We start from the raw sequence: 7111 nt of genomic DNA on the forward strand, positions 1-7111 counted from the left end.
TTAAACGGAGCTGCTCTATCAAAGAGATTAAGAAATGTGATTGAATCAGAAATGAGATTTACTTTCTCCTCTGTTTTGCACCTTGTCGATTCTGAGACAATTCTCAACATGCTCCATAAACTAATCACTCGATTTAAGGTGTATGAAGGAGTTCGTATTGGTGTGATGCAAGAGGCTACGGGGGGAGATGTAAGTTGCTGGGGGTGGAACCCCGATAAGTTGAACATAGCAGATTGGGTGACCCGAGGACATTCCCCTAAAGTCTTGGGACCCGATTCAGTATGGTATCGTGGCCTTGGTTTCCTACAAAAACCAATCAATGAATGGGGTGTAAAATTCGGACCACTACAAGAACACATATATCATTTTTGTGACAAAATAGTGACTACTCACAATGTAAGTGTTCAATTGGCAAAGGATTCTTTTTATAGATGCTCTCAATTTTCCACGATTGTTGCAGCATTTGCTCGTATGTATAATGAACGCTCTAAGAGAGCGCTAATTCTTTAGTGGTATGAGAACAAAAATAACACCTGATTTTTTAAGACAGGCAGAAATATTCTTGATTCAGGAAACGCAAAAAATATAGACAAACGGCTCTGTGAAAACACAATTTCGAACCATAAATCGAATGCTTCAAAATGGCATCTGGGTCATAGTTACTCGTATTAGTCATCCAAGCCCCTTAACCCATGAGAACCTTCCACAAATCTTGATACCTTACAATAGCTTATTGACGAGAAGATTAATGGAAAAGTTAGAAGAGTAACTAAATTAATCTGGACAGTAAACTTCACCTTTTAGATGTATATCTGTGCCACTCGAACCTTGGGGTGTTCTGGTTAGACCAGAATTGTTTTTATTCATTGTTTAGTATTGCTTGTTGCTAAGTTGTCACTCTTTGTCAGTTTTCGTCACTCACTATTTTATTTTTATCATTTGCTGTTATTTATAATTATGTCCATGATTGTCATTGTTATTGTTGTTTATGATGTAAACTAATGTAAGATTTTCGCGCCTTCATGAGCATTGGCAGACTGATTCGCAATTCTTGGTCAGTTTCTTTCCAAACGTTGAAAGTAAAGGCTGAAACCCACTTCTCAATTTTTAACTCTACAGTTTTAACTGCATATTTTAAGATATCTTCTATATATTCTTAGAAGTTTCGGGTTATAGCCCACCTTGTTTCCTAAAGTGGATTGTCCTCACACTTTCGAACTTAACGCACCAGAAATGTAAGTTTGTATTTCTAATTTCAGTTATTATTATTCGTGTTTAAATTGTATTAGACGTGTAGTCCCATTTGTTCGTGTTCATTGTATTTAATAATCTGTTAACATTCCATATGTTCCATCCAAATTTCATGTAAAGGCATCAGTCTATCGTTTAATGGATATTTACTGTCATGTCATATATATATTTAATTTAATGTAACCAATATATATATATATATATATATATATATATATATATATATATATATATATATATATATATATATATATATATATCATATTATCATATTTTGCAGTCGACCTGCCGTACATGCGACTACTGTACATACTGCTCTGATATTGCTGTAAACTTTTACTCTACGTGTTATTCTACACTTGTCCTGTTATCCAACTGCGTCGTTTTCTTCAATCATCCATCATCTAATACATCGTCCTCATCTTTATCAACAACAACATTCTCGCTTTTCATTTCATCTGTGTGCAGTGGCGTGGGGCCATTGGATCGAATGGTGCCAGGCACCGCACCAATCTTTTAAAAATCATCAACAGCATAATTTAATTAAAAATAAAACTGAGAAATTTTAACTCCACTGTCTTTCGCCAACTCACCAACAACATACTGCCTTTTTAGTCTCCGCTCTATTCAAGATTCCGATTCACGCACTGCGCCGACTCGTGTGTTGGTGACTGCGCGAATTAGTGAGAAAATCAACACCGTGGTGCAAAGCAATCCAAGCTCCAGTTAATGCTCTATCTTTTAGTATCGCTAGAGCTGATTGAGCGAGAAACTGGGTCGAATTATACTATCTTCAAATAGCGGAAAACCCCTCGACTTGTCCCAGGATCTGAGAGCTCCACCGTTGGACTGGGGGGATGCGCCAATGTTGCTCCATTTACGTCATAATTAGGGTAACTTCGGCCATCTAAATTATTACATTAACTGTCAAAAACACTGATCATTGTCAAGTTTATTTGTAAGCAGCAAAGAAAAACAACATAAAACTTTAAAATATGACATCCAAATCCCCCCCCCCCCCAACCACCTCTTTTTCACGATTATTGAATAAAGTAATTCTTTGCAATTACCAACATTTTTCTTGCTTGTAGTGTCGAGTTGATGGTTACGTGTGTATGAGTGTTTATTTGTGTGTGTGTATGTGTGTGTTTGTGCGTGTGTATTTGTGTCAGTCAGAGTAAGAAAGTGAAGATTGTCAACAGTTATACTTTGGTGTGTGTTTTGATTTCTTAAGTACTTAAGTGGAGTGATTTTTTCTTTGTGATCTTTGAGATCTGAATCTACCTTTTATTTGTGGAATCATTAATCGTATTCCACTCATTTCCATTATTTGAGATATACTTTGAAGTTTTGTTTTGTTAAGCAATGAATTGCAATGAATCAAATTGACTCTTTACTTCACCGACCGTTTTGGAGATCGACACTAGATGACAAATTAGAAATAAAAAGACTAGTTCCTCACCAACCAACTGATTTTGAATTAACACAGGTGTGGAAATCTCGAAAACGCTCTTTTTCAGTGACATGAATGGCTCACAGTTAGTTTAGAAAAAAAACGTTTCTTTTGTTTTTCTTGTCTACTTTTTACAGATACAATAAACACTGACAAATCAAGGACATCTATAGGCTATAGTGACCTTAACCACTTCCATCGTATTGAACGTTGTTTTAGCACCCTTAAAAGAGTGAAAAATTTCTTGCGAAATTCGATGAAACAGGAGCGGTTAAATTCGTTAATGATTCTGTCAATTCACAAAGCTGAAATACATGCCATTCAAGATTTCAATAAACAAATTATAAAAAGATTTGCAGAGATGAAATATCGCCGTGCAGATTTTCTTTACAAGTACTAAAAGTAAGTAATTTCTGTCATAGTTTTTTTCTCTTTTGATTTACATTTATCACAGATTGATTGCATTATCGACCAAATCCAATCCTTTAAATGGTGGACAAAGAATAATTACAAAGACCTTTTCACACGGGACTTGTATCTCAGTGTTGTGGCTTGTTGTTTTCATGAATTATTTGTTTTTGTGAGTTTTGTCCACTCGTAGAAACCATCGACCCTCCCCCTACCTTTCCAAAAAATAGAGTTTTAACATGTACTCTCTCCTCTTAATCGTGTTCACTGTTTTAGAATTTTTTTTTCTTCTTCTAATCATGGCACCACCATATGCCGTCAATACGCCACGCCGCTGTCTGTGTGTATGGCAGCGTTCGCCCTGGTGCGATATGTCATAATGTAATACCCAAACTACCAAATACCGAACAAATCAGACAGGTATTATTATAAATTATCTGAATCTAAATTACATAGAGATAAGAAAACAAAATCAATCAAAATCCACTTACTTTAAAGACAGCTGTTTCAATAATTCTCTCTCTCTCTCTTCTTCTTCTTCTTCTTCTTCTTCTTCTTCTTCTTCTTCTTCTTCTTCTTCTTCTTCTTCTTCTTCTTCTTCTTCTTCTTCTTCTTCTTCGTTTTTAAAAATTTAATCTCGCCAAAAAAAACCAAAAAAAACTATGAATACCGTTGCTCATTTCGGGCCAACCTCCAATCTGTACACAACACCAAGACCCCGATCGCATCGAAGATGGAGCTAAAGCTAAGTCTCTCCTGTCATTGTTCATTTCCGGTGCCCTCGGCCATGGTTAGTTTCGATTTTAATTTGTATTAACATAAGAGTCATTGTCTTCCTCCTTTCAGTTACAGTGAATGACATAATCAGTAGGATGGTGAAAAGGCTTGAACCTTAACAACACCATTGTCTCATTCGTCTACAGCGACTTGTACATATATGCAGGTCTGACATCCGAACATTCTTATGGGCCTCTTTTAACATTGTTGTTATGGACAATATTTTGTCTCATTTTTTTAATGTTTGAAGATTTGCATTACACCAATGAGCCCATAATGAATTGGGTTATCAGTCCTGCAAATAAGTGCACATCGTTCTGCAGTGTTTATTCATCCTGTTTTGTTGATAAATGGGAAAACCGAAACGTCCACATGATCTGTTACTGTTTTCGCTTATTAAATTGAAGCTTACATTCAATTTCACATTGTCATTTAACAACAATATTAAACTAGGCCCATTTCCACGCATTGGGAGGAGAGGTGGTGGAATTGCAATCATCTACAACTTGTCACTCTTTGATAAGATATCATTCCACCATGATGATTTTAGGAGTTTTGAGAAAAGCTTGTGTTTTAGTGTATCATTGTCTTGAAAGTACTGCCCCTTTCTACTTTTAGGAACTAATTGAAAGATATTCCATACCCCGCCCCTTACGTTCGCCACGGGATTCCACCAAACTAGTTGTCCCTCGAATACGGAATAATGCTGGAATGAGATCCTTTTCTCATTTCGGGCCCTTTTTTAAAAATTTGTTTTGGAACGCCTTACCACTGAGCATTCGTGAAAAAGAATCTTTGTCTATTTTTAAACGTTAACTTAAAACATATAATATGTTTCGATCTTAGTAGATGATCTGAGAAGCAAGATAGGCCTGGCTGGTGTTGTGTGTGTGTGTGTGTGTGTGTGTGTGTGTGTGTGTGCTTGTGTGTGTGAAGAGTATGTTTCTGCCAAAGTAATTTGTAATTTGTAATTTAAGCGCTTTAAGTCGGTGTCTCGGAGTTATAGCTCGATATAAGTTTTCAGCGTTATTATTATTTATTATTATTTCTTCGAGATTCGAGCAGCAACTTTTACATTATTTTACTTACAGTCCACCTTTGGTGTATTGTCGGAAGTTTTACTACATAAGCAATATTTGGGAGGCCTTCCGAAAGCTCCTCGTGCTAAGGAAAACAACTCAAATATTCCTTCAACTATCCCTAAGAAAACCTATTACTTTTAACTAACCCTAATAGGAAAAAGAAACATTCTAGCACCATTACTAAGACTTATGACTAACCCTAATAGAAAAAAAAATCATCCGACCTCGAGATAACCCTAATAGAGAAAACAAAACCCGAGGACCGTTTTCAATACTTCACAAAACAAAATGGCGGCGGAAAATCAACAATGGTCGTATTAGGCAAGTTTAAAATTTCACTAATCTATCAAGGTTTGTTCTAGAGTTTACAAAATGCTGCTATCTATTGACAAATTGAATAAACAAACGCATGAGAAAAGATCCACGGTGAAAATACAAAATGAAAGCAATGCTAGCACGAGGATCTTTCGGAAGGCCTTCCCAATAGTTAACATGACATAGATGTATATTGTAGTATTCTTGTAAAATTAAGAAAATTAATGATCCACATCACGTGATTCCACCGCGTCTTCAGTGAGGTCATTCCAAAGTCGATGGCATAAAGGATTGAATAAGTAGTGAACGGTGGGGGCTCCCTGAAGCCTGAGATCGTGAAAATACTAACAAAAGAGTGGAAATGGAGAGGTTTCGGATGGGAAGAAGACAGACAATGGACGTTACGTTTTGGGTACAAACCCTTCGTCAGCACAACACTAAATAAATTAACATGGGGAAAAAATAAAATGCAATATAATTATATAGTATCCTCTGTACTCTATGGTGGTTGGAGTATGAATGAAACGTTGGCGTAAACGGAAGCTCCTGGGTTTGAGTCCCGCTATGAGCAGATCATTGTTGAGTCCTTGGAAAAGACTCTTTACACTTACAATCTCTCTCCGGACAGGTGTGACCGCGTATGAGGTCAATTTTTGAAAATATTGTTTTCCCTTTATGATTGGTGTTCAAATCTTGGATGTTCTGGAGGGGATATCGGTCATCTTTTGTAGAACTGTTTAGTCTACGATAGTCTCCGCATGGCCTCCAGTCGCCGTTTGTTTTTTTTAACCATGTACAATTGAGATGACCGGGGAGAAGAAGAGCGAGCAACAATGCTGAGGCGTTCCATTTCATCAAATTCTGCTTTAGCGGATAGAAGTTTTTCTTGATCCAGTCGATACACACGTGAATGTACAGGTGGGCCAGTGATGATTTACACCGTGTTTGTTTTCTCGGAACGATGGCACCAGAAGAGTAGGAACTTTCTCTAAAATGGCCTCGTATCTGGAATGTATTTTGTGAATTCCAATATTCCGGTGGCGGGTGCTGTGTGCGTGTACAACCCTATCTCCATCGAGAGAAACCAATTTTTGGTTTGATAAATCTATGGTGTCCGGGGTCCCTCAACTGAGAGGGTCAAGAATAGCCCAACGCCAAGCCAGCGTGTCGTAAAAGGCGACTAATGGTGTGTGATTCCCCCATCTTTGAGTCACCTGGTCCTCCAGGTTGGGGGTTGGCAAAGGGTTAACACCCCTTTCCGTTAAACTCAAACTGTTACAGAAACACAGACAGACAAACTAAATCCTTTTTTTAGCTTGGGCGACCGAAGAGTTTCTATATACAGAGAAGTGGTAAGACCTGGAATGAGATAAAAAAGTTGGCTCAGGATAGAGAAGGATGGAAACTGTTTGTCTGTGGCCTATACCCTGACCCAGGGTGAAAAAGGCAATGATGATGATGAAATCTATGGCCAAACGATGATGTGCGAAAAAATCTGCTCCGAGAATCGGGTTTGTGACATCAGCAATCCAAAATTGCTGTGTGAAGCTTTTCAATTTGTCTAATCTGAGAACAATATTCGTTTTCCGTAGGTCTTGATGATCGAGCCATTTGCAGCAACAAGATTAGGACCTCTTGCCTGTGTACGGTCATGCGAGTGGCGGGGTAGACAGATTCTTCAGTACTAGTATCGACAAGAAAAGATTTTCCGGAAAGCAAATCATTCACCGAAAAGGTGCCTGCGTTTATTGAATTTATGGCCGGGGGTTCGTTCGGGCCAGCTAGGCCCCTAGTTAATAGCTGGCCATGTCGTTTCCCTGAGTGG

Source organism: Berghia stephanieae, chromosome 12 (genome assembly GCF_034508935.2).
Source record: "Berghia stephanieae isolate SIO BIC M18660-M18661 chromosome 12, UCSD_Bste_1.3, whole genome shotgun sequence".
Lineage (NCBI taxonomy): Eukaryota > Metazoa > Mollusca > Gastropoda > Nudibranchia > Aeolidiidae > Berghia > Berghia stephanieae.